This window comes from Phocoena sinus, chromosome 1, assembly GCF_008692025.1.
Source record: "Phocoena sinus isolate mPhoSin1 chromosome 1, mPhoSin1.pri, whole genome shotgun sequence".
In the NCBI taxonomy this organism is placed as follows: Eukaryota; Metazoa; Chordata; class Mammalia; order Artiodactyla; family Phocoenidae; genus Phocoena; species Phocoena sinus.
In genome coordinates, this window is record NC_045763.1 from 70,657,609 (window position 1) to 70,675,053 (window position 17,445).

Below are 17,445 nucleotides of genomic sequence, written 5' to 3' on the forward strand. Positions count from 1 at the left end.
TCCAACTCTAATCCATTAACATGTGGAACAGTCTAATCTTTCTTTGCTTACCTGTAATCTCCCAATCCAACAGTGATAAACCTGGTTCTCATCACCCACTACCCATTTATTCATGTTTAATTTCATATGTGTATACATATATGTGGTTTTCATATATATATATATATATATGTATATATATATGTTCATTGCTTTCAAAATTGTTAACCCATGTCCTCAGGAAAAATAATTTTAATCAACTAGAATATGGTTTGTATGTACAGTCTCTTTTTGCCATTCGTCTTATAGATTACACTAATTTCCAAAAGTGGTAGTTAGATTTTTGACCAAGAAACTAATGTCTAATTTTAATGGAAATAATCCTTAATGTAAAATCTAAACCAAGCATTCAGTCAGCTGTAAATGATTAACATTCAGGAAAAAGTTTTATAAGTGTATAACAGGTATATGGAATGCAAAATTTAGTAGGTTTGACAAAATATTTGGAGATCCCAGAGACAGAGTTCTCTAGATCTGGAAAAAAAGCTGTGTGTTTGTGTGAAGAGCAATGCTGCTTTAGAATCGGTCTTGCATTTCAAAGCAGATAATATTTTTATGGTGAATAAAAACCCAATAATGTAATCCATGTTTAATTAGTAAAGTTTTCTGCTATTTGACAACAATAAAGCTATTATGTGTAGGTAACTAAATTAGCATAATTTTTCGTTATAAAACAATCCTTTCTTACTTATCTGAGATTCCCTTCACCAAAACAAAGAAAAAAGCAATAATATTTCAATATATACATCTATAGTAATATGCCTGCCTGTTTATCTTTTTTTTTTTTTAATTTAATTTGACAAAGAAGCCAATTTGTTGGCAAAATAAGTTTAGAGTCCCAACAGGAAAAGGGATTATCATGAATTTCTTCTACATTCCACCTCAACCATCCACTCCCAACACTAATCACTATCACATCTATTTCATTTAAAGGTAAATGATGCTAAAAAAGCAACCTATGGAGAAACTGGTAAGCTGAATGGGAGATAAAATTGAAAGGAGAAGTATAACATTTCCTTTTATTACCACCAGAACATCATGGAATTACATAAGGTAGGAAAACTGATACTATAATTTGGTCCCACAAGTTTGCTTTTAATGTTTGAGGGAATTCAAAGAGAGAATGAGGAAAAACCTCTAAACATCAAATTAAAAAGTAAATAGAGCTTCTCTGGTGGCGCAGTGGTTGAGGGTCTGCCTGCCGATGCAGGGGACACGGGTTCATGCCCCGGTCCCGGAGGATCCCACATGCCGCGGAGCGGCTGGGCCCGTGAGCCATGGCCACTGAGCCTGCGTGTCCGGAGCCTGTGCTCCACAATGGGAGAGGCCACAACAGTGAGAGGCCTGCATACCACAAAAAATAAATAAATAAATAAAATAAGTAAATAAATAAATAAAAATGACTCCGATAATGTAATCATGCAATTAACAAATCAAAAATAAGCCTATGAATATAGATACTGATACTTTCAAGACAAGAAAACCTTTTGGCCAATTCTTTTCACTGTTAAATATTCCTCCCTTTGATTTTTAAATTTTTATTTCACTATTTTTACTCTCTCTTTTTCTGTGTCTCTGTCTCAGTCTTTCTTTCGCATATAAATGATTTGTAACAACATTTAAATAAGAAATCTTGCACTTATAAATATTAAAGAGTATTTAGTTATAAATTTAGAAAAATCACCTTAATAAATACCTGAACTTTTGCAGAAAATTGGTAATTCATACAGTTGCCAGATACTTTCTCTTGGAGTTCCTCAAGCTTAGGTCTATGTCTTGTGCATATTTTCACTTCACATTATATATAGTAAAAATTCAATATTTATTACTTGATCAAAATATATATTCATTTAACAAAGTGCTAATTTTTGAACACCTTTGGAAATTTCATGCATATCTTAATGTATCTATCATTCTTTCATTCAGCTAAAAATGAATTGTAGATCTGGATTGAACACTCTACTCAGAACTACAAATTTATCAATATAACAATATTTTTAAATGCATATATATAGTTTTGTGAAAAATTAAAAAGAATTAATAATTCAGGTCTTTTGATAAAGATTCCCTGTAAATTTCAATATGTAAAATATGTAACACTGACCATTGTTAGAGCTCAGTATTATTCTTTCATTTTCTAAGGTGTATACCTTTTGGAAGAGGCAAGTAGAAGACAAATGGCAAGGTTAACATGTAGTTGAGTAGAACAAGAGGAAAAGAAGGAGCGTATATTTTTTGAGTTGAAGATATCATTGATCAGATTTCTTTGACTTGTTGGAAAACAATCCTCCAAAGTGACTCAGGCATGGACAGGAGGAGAAATCAGCAAGTAGAGCTCCTCCTCCCCCACTGGCTTCCCTTCATTTCGAGGTATGAGGAGTAACTCATTGCCAGGGTCACCAGGAGAACCAAGTTCTGACAGCAAAACCAGCCTTTGATCTTCTGGTAAAGATGGTAATAGTCTATCTTCTCTTGCTCTGCTTCTTTGTTTGTAAAATGCAAGATGTAACTAATTTGCCTCCCCTCCTAGGTTTCTTCAGAGAAATAATTATTAAAAGCTAAACAGTCTAGCAGAGATACACAGGTTACTGTAGAGATTGTTGTTCAGGTGTCAAATTTGATCACTTTTGCTTTGAACTGCAATTATTATGTCTCTCTGTTCCACATTTTAAAACAAATTTTGTTAAATACACTTCAGTGCCTATTAATTAAAACTTTGTAAGTGAATTTTTACATCTGGAGTGTATCTTAGCTATAACCAAATTCAAACTCGCATATTTTGCAATTGGAAGCCAAGAGAACAAATAATTTGCATAATGACAAATAGTGATTTAAAGGCAACCAGAGAATAGAAACTTGATTGGTCTTCTCAACTTCTAATCTAGATTTTTTTTAATTATTTAAATTTATTTTAAGGGAATCTTCACTCTATGGCATGTTCTGTGATCTGAGAAGAACAGGAAATGATGTAGAGTGTTTCCTTTTTCTCATTATGCACACAATTTACTATAGATGTGGCAAAATACCATATGTCAAAATATTGGGCTGGGCAAAAAGTTCATTTGGGGGTTTTCCATAACCCCGAATGAACTTTTTGGCCAACCTAATATTTAAAAATTATGAATCATTGTTAAATTAGATAAACTCTATCCGTTTATTTTGTCAGACATATCTTCATAATGAACTATATTTGAGTTTAGAATTGTTGGATTTCTAAGAAATGCAGCTAAGAACATAATAGTGTAGTCCAAGTCAGCCTGTGGCCCTGGCCCGCCAAGCTCTCAACCTTTCTACACACAAGTTCCCACACCCCATTTCTTTCCTAAAACTTCCTTCTGGCCCACACTATGTTGTTTCCTTATTGCACACATATGGACATCCCAAACCTCCATCTACACTCATTCTTCCCTTTGGCCATTCTTTGAGTTTAGAGGTTGGTCCACCTTCAAGGGAAGAGAGCTTGTGGCCATTTGAGTGGTGAAACTCCAGGATGCTAGTTACTCAAAGCATAGTCAGAGGAGAAGAAAATGGCAAACTGTGGGCAGGTCTCCTTGACCCTACAGATTCCTCAACCTATGTGAAGAGGCAAATACACATAGGAAGATCAGAATGGAACCTCTACAGCAGAGGTCCCATGCAGAGACCTTTCTTACATGAATCTAAATGTTGTACTGGGCGCAGAAGACAGATGCTAAATAAATCATTACCTAAAATCAGAAACATACAACAAAACAAAGCAAAACAACACACACACACACACAAAACTCCTTAATAGTATGATTACATAAGAAGTACATGATAATAGGAGAGAATAAGACGATGGGGATAAGAAGGTGCAATCTGCCTTAAACTGGGTAGTCAGGAAAAGCTGCCATGGCAAAATAACAGTTGAGAGACATGTGAGGAGTTAACTAAATAAAAGATGGGGAACAAGGGAAAGGGCAACTGCTCCAAGCAGAGAAAGTAGTCCATGGAAAGGGCAAAAAGCAGTGTGTATGGAAATGACTGGAGAGGAAATGAGCAATGAGCTTCCTATTTGAAGGAACTAATTTGAGGTTAAGCACATTTGCTGTGATATATAAAGGGTTTTTCTGACCAAAGACAAATGGGGGTCAAAGAACAAAGAGATTCTTGAAATAAAATTCCATTAATAAATTGAGACAGAAAGCAGTAACTTTGAGTCAGTATGATAGACCTAGTGCCATGTGAGAAGGCTGACTGTGACCATTTATGTGACTAGAAGGACAAGTGGATCCTATCATCCTAGCACTCTGATTATACTTTGAGAAAAGAATTGTTGTGGATTGTAATGTTGGAACTCTAATATTTGGCAGCAACACCACGTGCCTGGCCAGGATGTAAAACCACATGTGTCATCACTAAAACACTTACTGTGTCTGCTATAATGGGCAGGACTAATTTCAAAGTGGCCTCTCCCGTTGCGGAGCACAGGCTCCGGACTCGCAGGCTCATCAACCATGGCTCATGGGACCAGCCGCTCCGCGGCATGCGGGATCTTCCCGGACCGGGGCACAAACCCATGTCCCCTGCATCAGCAGGCGGACTCTCAACTGCTGTGCCACAAGGGAAGCCCCAAACAGTTGAGTTTAAGTAAAAGAGATTACCCTTGATAATGTGGGTGGGCCTTATCCAAACATTTGAGGACCCTAAGACAAAAACTGAGGTTTCCAGAAGAAGAAATTCTGCATCAAGACTATACTATCCACTCTTACCTGAGTTTATAGCCTGCCTGTGTGCCCTACAAATTTTAGACTTGCCAGCCCCCAAAATTGTGTGAACCACTTCTCAGGACCTTGACTGATAAAGTCAATGAAACAAATCTGATTTCTAGTTTCTATTTTCCTAGTACACTGAGTAGGATTTGCTGACCCCTGTCAGACTGAGTATGCCTCCTCTTACTTCTTGAATAATTCAAGATAGAGATTCTAAAGGAAGGAATTAGTTTTTTTCTGTTACTGTCCTAAGAAGTTATCAAGAAATTAATCAGAAAGCTAGAGATACACATTTGCCCTCAATAGCTATAAAATTTGGTTATGTAGAATAGAATAAATAAAAAAGCACTTTGGAACTCCAATAATCAAAGTTAAAGTCAAAGGGAATATTCTGGCTCAAGAAACTGTATCTTCAGTTTTACGACCTAGAATTACTGAATTTTTGTTGAGTTTAGATATCTCAGGTAGCTTTAACAACAACCTTTTAGAAATATGACAGATGTTCTTATAATTGAAAACTGTTGAACCACCGTACAGGCAAACTAACATTGTTGGTAAAGAATAAAGTATTATAGAGAAGCTGTGCCCTAAGAATCTATAAAAAGAAAGGATATTTACAAATGATGTAGAGTTTTAAAGAAAAGCTAACTATTGAATATAGTGATTTTATTATGTTTTAATATCTAGACAGATACGGATATAAATATGAAGACACAGATATGCCCTCAATCGAGAATTATTAGAAATAACATGCTTTATAACCTTAAAATAATTACAACATTCATATATTGCTATTAAAATATAATTAAATAAACAGGGACTTGGAAATGAAAAAAAAAGCAAATAAGCTAATTATCAGGATTAACACAGATACCATAATTCAACTTCAACATTGATTCTTAGAATCAAGGACAAAATGTTACATATAATATCTTAGATTTTTAGCTAATTTTGATAGAAGTATCCTCCCAAATGTTCAGATCCAATAAAGATTAATTATATCACTTTGATATGAAAGCAATGCAGGTTAACTTATGAAATTATGAAATAATTTTTTTTAAATGCAGAGAATTGACCACGATGAAACAGGAATACACAAGTAATTCCAACAACCAACAAAATCACCATTGATAACTATAGCTGGCTGATTATAAGGTGGCCCAACAATGATCCCTGTGTCCTGGGTTTCACTTTCTTGTGTTACCCCTGCCTTTGATGTGTGAAGGACCTGAGGTTTGCTTCTAGTTAAAAGAATATGGCAAAGTAAATGAGATGTCACTTTAGTGATTAGATTACTCAAGATAATTTCCATCTTGCTAGAGACTAGCTCTATTTTCTCCTCAAAGGGCAAGTTTTTGTTTTTTGGGTTTGTTTTGCAGTACGTGGGCCTCTCACTGTTGTGGCCTCTCCTGTTGCAGAGCACAGGCTCCTGACATGCAGGCTCAGCGGCCATGGCTCACAGGCCTAACTTCTCCACGGCATGTGGGATCTTTCCGGACTGGGGCACGGACCCGTGTCCCCTGCATTGGCAGGCGAAGTCTCAATCACTACGTCACCAGGGAAGTCCAAAGGGCAAGTTTTGATAAAGTAAGTAGCCGAATTGGAGAGGCCCACATGGTAAGAAATCTAGGGTGACTATGGCAACAGCCAACAAGGAAAAGAGGCCCTGGGTCCAACAACCTATGAGAAACCAAATTCTGCCAACAAGCACGAGAACTTAAAAGTGGATACTTTCCTGGAGGAGCCTTTGAATGAGATGCTAGTGGATCTCTTGACTGCAGTCTTGTGAGACACTTTAAAACAGGTGTCCCATATAAGCCATGCCTGGATTCAGAACCCAAAGAAATGAGTGTTATCTTAAGCTGCTAAATTTGTGGTAATTTTTTTATTCAGCAATAGATAGCTAATGCAGATTGTGGTATCTTGAAAGGGAGTTGCTGAAGAACAAATATCTATAAATGTAGGTGTGGTTTTAGTAGTGGGCAATGAGTAGAGTCTGAGAGGATTTTGGAAGCATATGAGATAGCCTAAATTGACAAAAAGACTGTTCTGGACTTAGAGAACACTGCTGGCGAGGGCCAAAAGGAAGTGAGAAACACTTTCATGCAGTTACATTGAAATCTATCTATATTGCAGTTTGAATTCATGTTTTAAGTGCACATGATTTAGTGACATCATACACTGGTTACTTGGAAAATTATTGCTTCACTGAGTTATGTAAATTCTCGAAAACTTGACACATTTCATTTACGATTTCAAAAAAATCACATTTGTTAATATCACCACTAATTTCATCAGAAAAAAATATTTAAATACCAGGAATCTGTCAACCTAACAGTGGTAGGTACACATTTTTCAAAATTCAGAGTTTTGCTTGAAAGCTTGAATTTCATTATTGACATCATGTTATCAATTATTTTCCTTAAAACTACAGGCTCACAGTTTTTTGGTAAGTGCAAATGCCTGATTAACCATAGTTTGTATGTTGGCCATTTTTGCAAGAAAAAAATGATGTTCCATGATAAACGTGGTTAGTTCATCTCACCAATCACGAAAAACACATAAGTGCTTTTCATAATGAAAACCAATGTGCTATGGAATATAGAAAAGTGTTTTTGGGTTACATCACACTTCATCACACTATGTATTAAAAAGGACATGTGCCTAAAGATCAAGATTTAATAAAATCAATATTTTTTTTACTGTTTTATCAAGATGTTCTTAATTAAAACTGGCATTTCCTTTACTGTAAAGGCATGGCAGTGAAGAATAAATGTTATCAGTACAAATTTCTGCCCCTGACTTAATTTATGCTAAAATGCCAAGAGCTTAACCCAAGATTCCTTCTGCACTATCATACAAATGTCAACACAATGAAATGAGCAAATAATGTATTTTGACTTTGTAGATGTCCTGAGTCTCAGGAATTCCCAGTGATCTGAGGACCACACTTTGAGAACTGCTATTTTATACTATAGATTCAGATCCATGGCCTTTCTCTATCCCTTATTAGTTTGACTTCAACTTATGTTGCCAAGAGTAAAGTTCAAGGATGATTAGCTGATGCAGCAGACTCCTACAAAGATAAAAATCCCAAATAAGGTAATTGCCATTAACAGGACAGATACCAAGGGATGAGTTGTGCCATTTACCCTCTAGGGACCTGTCAATGCAGCTAAGTTCAGTGAAACCAACAGGTAGAAGACATAAGGAAATGTTGAGTATCTTATTCCAATTTATTTATGCTGTTGGTGAGCTTGCCAGAGGAAAAATTACATATCCCATATACAAGAAGCTCTTAGCTTGTTTTTACATATTTTTATAAAATCAAAATTCCTTCCTCTCTTGCTTCTCCATAAGTTCTATCTCTTTATCCCCCATGGAGGCTCCTTCTGCAGTCTCATAGTACACCCATCCTAGGTATATATGTTAATTTCTGGATGCTATTTCTTTCTATTATCATATCTTTAAAATATGAAATGAAAAAAAAATAAAATAAAATAAAATATGAAATGACTAGATATTTTATCTCCATCATATATCGTTGACAATAGTTTGTACTAACTAATCTATTTTTCAATGTCCTTATACAATGCTGTACTTTTTATATCTATCTATTTATTATTAGAACACTATTAAACCAAGACAAACCTTTATATTTTGTTTTATTCCCCATCAAACAGAAATTTATTTTTCTAGAGCCACTTTTATCTAGGCCATGCCATGGGCAAATACACATTTAAATTCCTCAATCTATCATCAACTTTTTTCCTAACAACCGAACCCAGGTCTTGCAATTTTCTGTGGGTATCTCAATATATTTTTAGCAAGCCAAACATTATGTACCAGACACTGCAACTGGAACAAGAATGCCCTTGAGGAATTAAAGCATATGCAGAAAAACAGAAACATAGAAGATATGTTACATTAAGAATTATAATGTCCACAAAGTTTAATAATAGGAAGTTAGTTAATATTTGAACGCAGTAAATTCTTAATTTAATATTTCTCCATGTCTATATATTACTAATATTGATAGATATTTTAGGTACTTGTTTTAGATAAGGCTGATCTTATCAAAACTAGATGTTAGAAGAAGGAGCTTACTTAACCCACATGGGTGAGACAGGACTCAGTTCATAATGGTGAGAAAATAAGTTTTTCTATAAAAATCAATGGAATTTAAGACTACAGAGTTTCTGATTGTTAAAATAAATTATATAACTTGAAAGTCAAGAGACGTAAAAGAATGATGACTTTACAAATAGACCTAATGATATACTAACTAAAAGACTCTATTAAATAGTCTATAACATTGGGCTGGGCTCCAGAACTGACAATGTTCAATCTGGGAAAGGTTGTTCCTTGAACGAAAAAGTGACATTTTTCACTTCACTTTGCTTTTCCGGAGGGAAAAGCAAATACTATAGAGCAAAAGTGACAAAAATTTATTATAAATACTATTTCTTTATCTATTTAAATTATTTTGCTCCTTTGATTTAATAGACTGATTGTGAAAGAGGAACTGTGATTCCCAGGTGGTAATTATGGTTTGGGATTTGATTAGGAGAAAATATTGTTTAAATGAGGAAGTCAGATATAGCTTCATTTTTTTTTTTTTTAAAGTGATAGTTAGGCAGAGACCTATGTGCATATTTGGGGAACATCATTCTAGTCAAAGGGAACATTCTGTGCAAAGTTCTGAGGTAGGAAGAAACTTCATCTATTGTTAAGTACAATAAAGAAGTCAGTGCTACAAAAGGGGAGTAAACAAAGGGAAGAGTAATAGGAAATGAAGATAATAGGGGTGGGATCCTGTATCCTCTCAGGATACTGTAAGAACTTGGGAATTTTGTCCTAAGATGAAACAATAGTGAAAGTTTTGATCATAGGTGACATCTTTTTCTAATAAGCACAAAAATTCTGTGTAGGATAATGGCAACCTTGACAGGGTCAAAGACAGAATGAAGAACCCAGTTTGAAAGCAATTGCACCAGAATAAAGGACATATTATGGATAAAATTTGAAGGTAAAACTAGAATTTGATGATGACTTGGATGCAGAGAATGAGAAAAAGAGAAGGGTTAAGAATGACTCCAAGAATTTATCTGAGCAACTGGAAGTAAAGCATTGCCATTAACTGTGAAGAAATTTACTATATTTGTTAATGATGATCAGGAATTCAAATTAATTGAGAAGATAATTGCATGTCAAGATGTGTAAAAGGGGCAAACTTTGGTTTCTAGCCATGGCAGAGTAATTGGTATGAGACCCATGCTTCTAAAGCAAACTATATAAAAATGAACAAAACATGTGAATCAGTTTTCAAGCATTGGGCAGTATGCATAAGAGCTGTGATCCATAAGAAAAGCATAGCTCTTATGAACCCTAAGTTCAACCAATCTTTCTGGGGGTATGTTCTGAATTATGGCCTAATGAGATGACAGGCTTGTTGAGCTAGGAAGTCAAAATCAAGATCTGCTTAAGTGGTTAAAATTTATAGAACAGGTTACTAAAGAGTAGAAAAGTGCACAGAAGGTAGACATAGAAATATGCAAATATTCCCTGGGGTTATTTGTCTGAGGGCTGGGCTGTGCATGTATAGGGCAAGACTCCAACAAGGTCTAACAGAGAACAGCTTCTAGGAAGCTGAGATCAGAACAGAGACTCCAGAGGTCATGACATATGGAGAGATAACAGAATTCTTAACTTTCCAATAAAAATTAGACCTGGCTAGAAAGTTCATCACTCACTTGAGATTCCAAAAGTCCATATCAACTGAAATTTGTACAGTGTCCTTGATTGAAAACAAAGCACAGAATTAAAAAGAAAGAAAGGAAGCAAATAGACATGCTGAAGCAAAGAATAAAACCAAATCTGACTTGAACAAGAAGACACTTGACAAAAAAAAAATCAATAATTCTTGAGGGAACACAACACAATCCAGACATCCTACAAAGTATAATCCACAATATCAAGCATAAAATACCTGACATGTGAAGAAGTAGAAAAATATGACCCATATAAATTAAAATGTGAGATGACTGCAGGTGTTAATATTGACAGATAAGGACTTTTTAACAGTCATTATAAATATGGTTAATGATTTAAAGAAAAAGATAGGCATAATGAATAAATACATGGGTACCCATCAGAAACTGAAAAATAAAAAGTCAGCAAACTTGAAGACAGATCAATAAAATAATATCTAATTTGATGAGAAGAAAGGAACATATTGAAAAAATTGAACAAATCATTAATGATTTGTGGAACAATGGCAAGTGGTCCAACATGGTTGTAATTAAGTCTAACATCAAGAAAACACAGAGAACAGAGCAGAAAATATATTCAAGAAAATATCACCAAATTTATGAAAAACATTAATGTATAGATCTTACAAGCTTAATGTATCTCAGAAAAAGTGGAGTAAAATAAAACCATACCTAAGCATATCAAAATCAAACTTTGTAAGACCAAAGTATATCTTGAAAACAGCAGAGTAAAGGACACATGCAGAGAAACAAAAATAAAAATAAAACTGATGGTTGACTTCAGATCATACAGAAATGTGGGCAGGAAGACACTATCTTTAAGGTGCTAAAAAATATTTATATTAATAATTCCAGAATCTTACATACAACAAAAGTAATATTTATCTGAAAAAAAAGTGATGCTTTTAGATAAGGAAAAAAATGAGAACATTTGTTGACAAAAAATTGTACTAAAAGTAATGGTAAAACGTAATGCTGTGGGAAGTCCTTCAGTTTGAAGGGACATTATACCAGATAGAAAAACTGAATAAATATCTATATCTAGATATATAGATATAGATAAAACAAAAAAAGAGTGAGAGGTTTAATGAAACTATACTATTGTTAGAATTTTATATGATGGTTTAATATTAAATATGAGTACAATAGTATATTTAAGGATATACATTGTAATCTCTAATCAGAATATATATAATGAATACACACATATCTAATAAGTACATGTATGTGTAAACATATATATACTTATACATATATATGAAAGTATAACTAAAGTCAATAAAGAAATCAAATGGAATACTAGAAAATATTTAATTAACCAAATGAAGGCAGAAAATGAAGTAGAGCCATATAAGCATTATAATATCTGTGAATGTACTAACTACTCTAATAAAATGGTAGAGAATTGAACCCTGTAGGAAGCAATCCATCCAACGGAAAGTAGGGGTTAAGAGCGAAGGGGACTGAGAGAGACTAGTGAGAGAGTAATAGTGTGGGCCCAAAAGTCAAATTAAGTATAAGTTTTCAAGAAAAAGGAGTTTATCTATTTTGTCAAATGCTACAGATCAATAGGATAAAAACTGAGATATTACCAGTGGATTAATTTACCTGGAAGTTATTGGTAACTTTAACAAGAGCTGTTTGGATGGGATGATGTGAATGGAAGCCTGATTGTAATTGCTCCAAGAGACAATCACAGAAGAGGAACTAGGAAAATGAGTATGTTTCACAAATTTAAAGCATTTTGCTCTAGAGAAAGATGGAGAAAGAACACCTGACTTCCATAAAAGAAAATATTAAAGTACAGAAATAAGCAGGAGGAAGTTGATAAAAAAAAAAATTCCATATCTGTCTCTCAAGCTCAGATTTCTATTTAAAATGAGAGACATGTCACAATGCTAAGTGTACTTCAGTGGTCAGAGAGGAATATATTGAGAATAAAGTTCTCATTTTTTCTGCATCCTTATATTTTGGTGTCTTTCTATATGTGTCCCTGCTGCATTAATTTTTCCCTTTTTCTTCTCTTTTTCTCACATTTTTTACTACTCTTTCTGCTCTTTACAAAAATAATTATCATTATAATTGCATCTAGACTACAAACTTGACTGTATACTTTTTGTTCAGAATGTTAAATTGAGTTCAGTGGAGGTTCTTAAAACAAAATTTTAGTTAACAAATAAGAATAACAATACCTACAACAAAAATCTTTGAATAGAGAGGGTCCTAAAAAATCTAAAAAAAACATTTTGAAATTTAAGTCAACCAAATTTACTAAAAGTAACAGAATATATCAAAAGCTCATGGCCTATTCTGCCAAAATTATGCTCTAAATATACATATAAATACATTTGCACATTATTTCTTTAAATTATTTAAAATCAGATGCTACTTTAAGTTAAGTTTTAAAGAAAAATAATATCATGAGTACTTTGATGTACCATTGACCATTCTTACATGATATAATTTACTATCTATGTATCCTTGGTTATAACCCTTCCATTTCTCTAAAAACTATCTGCACTCAGCCACTACTTTATGTGTTCTATATGCCACCCCAGCTGCCAATATGAGGCTTGTGGTCTTAGAGGTAAAAAAGAAGCAGGTCAATTTGGATGTCAATGTTTTTCAATTAGCTAAGCTGCTGAACTAAACTTATCTCCCTAGGATTCAGCTATTTGTACCTATACAGGTTGGGTAAGAAGAGGTTTTCTTTTAAACTTTTTCACTGCCTGTATCAAAATAAAAATAAAACAAAAAGGACATTTTTTTAAAGCCTGATGATTGTGCCCTCAACTTCAACCTGTCAGCCCCCCCCCAATCTCATGATTTTAATTTAAAGAATAAAAATATTGTCTAGTGTGTGTGTGTGCTTCTCTCACATGACTATCCTCTGCTTGAAAGTTCTATAGTCTAGGGTATTTATCACGCAATGGATGAGGTGTGATTCCCCTTGCTCTTCTGCTAAGGATTACAGTTAGCTAAACAGTTTTTCTGCTGACCAAAGTTTATTTTTAACCCCTAGCTAGTTTCTTATAGAAAATGTCTTCTTGGAAAAGTTAATATTCTAAAGCTTATTTGAACCTACACTCCAAAACAAAACAATAATGTTTAAATAGACAAAATTTCCCTATATTAACATTTAACTAGACTGTTTTGCAATCTGTTCCTCTATCTCTGATGAATTTCTTATCTGTAAAAAGTCTCCCACTGTGAGAAATTTGCTAGAGAACACCCAATAATCATGTAAATGATTGCCATCTAAGAGAACGGCTGTTTTTTTCCTAGCTTTGAAAATGATTGGGGAAAGTTCACTGAGTTAGGTGCTTTACTTACAAGGCATAAACTAACATTTGCATTTGAGTTCCATTCAGAAATATTGGTTTGCATATTTCTAAGTACTAATACAAGAAGGCATCAGGGGTTCAGATGAAACACTCTACAGAAAAATACCACTGTATGACTGTTCATGAACGGTGAGAAAATCTTATCATAATTGACACTGTATCAATAGTGGTCTAGTGGATTGAATATCTTGCACAGCATTAATAGTGAAATGTCCTCAACTTTCATCTCCTGTATGGCAGCATTTTGCCATGGGGTTTTTTTTTTAATCAAAAGTGTTAATTTTATTTTCTTGATTATTTTGATCTTTGTATGAAGATTGTGCCATCCTCCTTAAATTGTTCATAATTAAATGAATTATAGTTTTCTGAAGCAGCCATTGACAATATTTTCCAATAGTGGATGAGGGAGTGGTATGCTTTTAGACTTTAAAATCCAAAGAATCCCTCCTAAGAAGACATAGAGACAGACTGCTCCTTTCACATGTAGCAATCTATATTTCTTTGTGTCTGCCTGTCTGAACCAAATCAGGTCCAGAAGTTTTTCCTACAACTCTGCCTGCACTGATTTCTCACCAGTAAGGTAGGTCTATGGACTCTGTCCCTGCACTCTAATGTCAGTAGTTTCGTTAATGCTTCCTGAAATTGACCATTTATTTTGATAGTGAATTTTATCTAATATTGACTATTATTTGAAATATGCATTTTTGCATAGGTAGCTTTTCTCAGTCTCTTAGTTTTATCATACCAGGTTTATTACTTTATTTTCCTTGTTGATTTTGTGTGACTTCCAGCAGGAAAGAGAGGATGATTCTACTTTGGCTCTGCTATATTTATCCAGCAAGTCAGGACAATTTTTGAAATTGAAACTTTAGGAAGACTCTAAAATGATGAGTTAAATGTGATTGATTTACAATATGGGAAAATAATTTTATATATTTACATAAACTGTCAATATAAGCATAATTGCACAGATACGGACAATGACTATAAACATTGTATTGGGATTCTGGTATGCATTTCCAGCACTTTTTAAATAATAAAATGGCTGTTTTGTTCAAACCCTGTTTTTCTGTTTCCATTGATCAGAATTATGGTGGTATTCTATGCTAAGATGTTATTTTCTTGTGACAGGGACTTTATTTATAGTACAGTTTTTTAACTTAATTTTACTATTCTGCCAAATTATTTCCACCAGTTTTTTCTACTGGGTATGGCTCCATTTTCCAAAATGGAATACACCACAATTTAGAGTTGTTGAAAATGAAATTTGAATTTCATATCTTCTACTTTTTGCTTGAGTCATTTTGCAAAACTCACTCATTTCTTTGCAGTTTGATGAGAAAAATAATATGGAACTCTTAGAGCTATTATGGCAGTTAAAAGATATTATGTATATGAAATGCCTAGTACAGATTCTGACAGAGAATATGTTATTATGAAAATGACCATGATCCAAACATTCTGCCTTCCTCTAGAGCATTCCATGATAGCCATTGTGTTTTATACACTCAGTACTAACAGTAGGGCTATTTCAAAATTTACCCTGGCTGATTGGAACAATATATCTCAGATCATAGTCTGAAGTCAAGATAGAATTTTGGTTTTGTTTTCCTCTAGAGTCATTCTTTTTCCCAGGTAAAACTGTAGGACCTTTATCTACCTACGTTTGCTTCAGGCTTTTAGTCTCATCTCTTTGTGGATTATCCACATATTTCAAAAATTATTATGTTTGAGGTTACTGGAAAAAAAGTATCATCAACAAATTTATTCATATATGATCCTCTGTGTCTTTGAATATTGAGCTAATGAAAGTAAATTCTTTTATCTAATCACTGTGTTATATAGTTCATGCTTAATAGAGATAGTACTCAATAGTTTATGGAAAACTTCTGTACACATTACCTAATTTGTTCTTCACAACTGAGGTAAAAGTTTTTCTCCCATTTTTTTTTCTAAAGGAAGAAAGGGAAATCTTGAGAGAGTAATAATTGCATAGGCTTCTGTCTCCATATAAATTTACTCAACAAATATTTATGGAGCATTCACTATCTATCAGGAACAGTTCAAGGTGCTATGACACCTAATATTTTTAAGCAGACTAATATGTTTACCCTATGGAGTTTATAATATAGTGAGGAAAGATAAAAAATAAGTTATTAAGGATAAGTTATTTGTGTTTTAGGTAGAATGGTTATGTAGACAAAACCCGTCATGAGATTTAGTGCCCATTTTTGAACACCAGGTATTTTTAATTGTTATTCTTTTCACTAGTAGAAATTATTTTTTCAATCATAACCTTAAGCAGAGTGCTAATATACAAAAAGATAAAAGTGAGGCTGCAAAGGCTGAAGTGAGAGCCAAGAGTTATATTGCCCAATTTTGCTCTCTGTCAACCTACAGCATTCTGAGGTACCTCTATAGATGGCTAGAAATCCTTGAAATAACTTCTGCACTATATCAGTAGCTTAAATGGAAGAATGATTTAATAAACTTTATAAAATGTTGAAGTAGTTTTAAATTCATTAAATTTGCACAGAAGTCTTTCATTGTTTCTGATAAAAGACCTTGGGAACAAATAAATACCATATTTCAACTATTCTCCTGAAGAAGTCTACATTTTATATAAATTGATACATCTCAGTATAATATATAAAGATTTTGGAATACTGTTTGAAATGTATGTTTACAAGGATATCAAAATCAGATAAAGCAACTGTCTACTGATTTAATTATCTCACAAAAATTCACAAAACTAGGGCTCTAAAATCAAACACATGCTAAGAAAAAAAATACAAATATTTTAAGGACATTTTGAAGGTATTTGCCATTGTTGTGGTCAGGTTAGAGAAGCAAACTATATTCCTAAATATTAATATGATTTTTTACTTGTTATCTTGGTAAACTTCTTCTTCTTGGGGAAAATCAGATCAAATATTGCTTTTATTTAAAAATATATGTTGTATATTTCTGAGCAATCCTTGCTCAATGGACATTCACATATATATATAAACTTGTCATATTCAGTTGAATTGGAATTTTCCACATAAATATAATCAAGAAAAGGAATAAGCCTAATACACTATAACTATGAAATATTTCAGCTTCCAAAGCAAAATGACCACATTAAGTAAAAGATAAATTGAGATAATATATTTTTACTTTTCATGACATCATTACAAAATATAAAATTCTAAGTCAATATGTAGATCCCCTGTTTACTCCCACTTTACATCTTTTCAATACTTTAATATTCAATACTTAAGTTCTTAATATTCAGAACTTAACTAGGTCACTGTTACTATTTCTGATTCTACTTCTCTCATAACTTATGATGATTTCAATATTATGCATAGATGATTCTATCAAATCATAATCAACATAGATGATTTTACCAAAATTCTGGTTTCCAACTTTTCTTACTTCCTCTGTCCCTGTGATCTCATCTTTCTTGCTCTCTTATTCCCATGGCATTACACTTGACCTTATCATTACAGTGTTAAGTACCAATACTGCATATTTTAATTTCCTAACCATCACTTTCTAGTCTTTTATCTCACT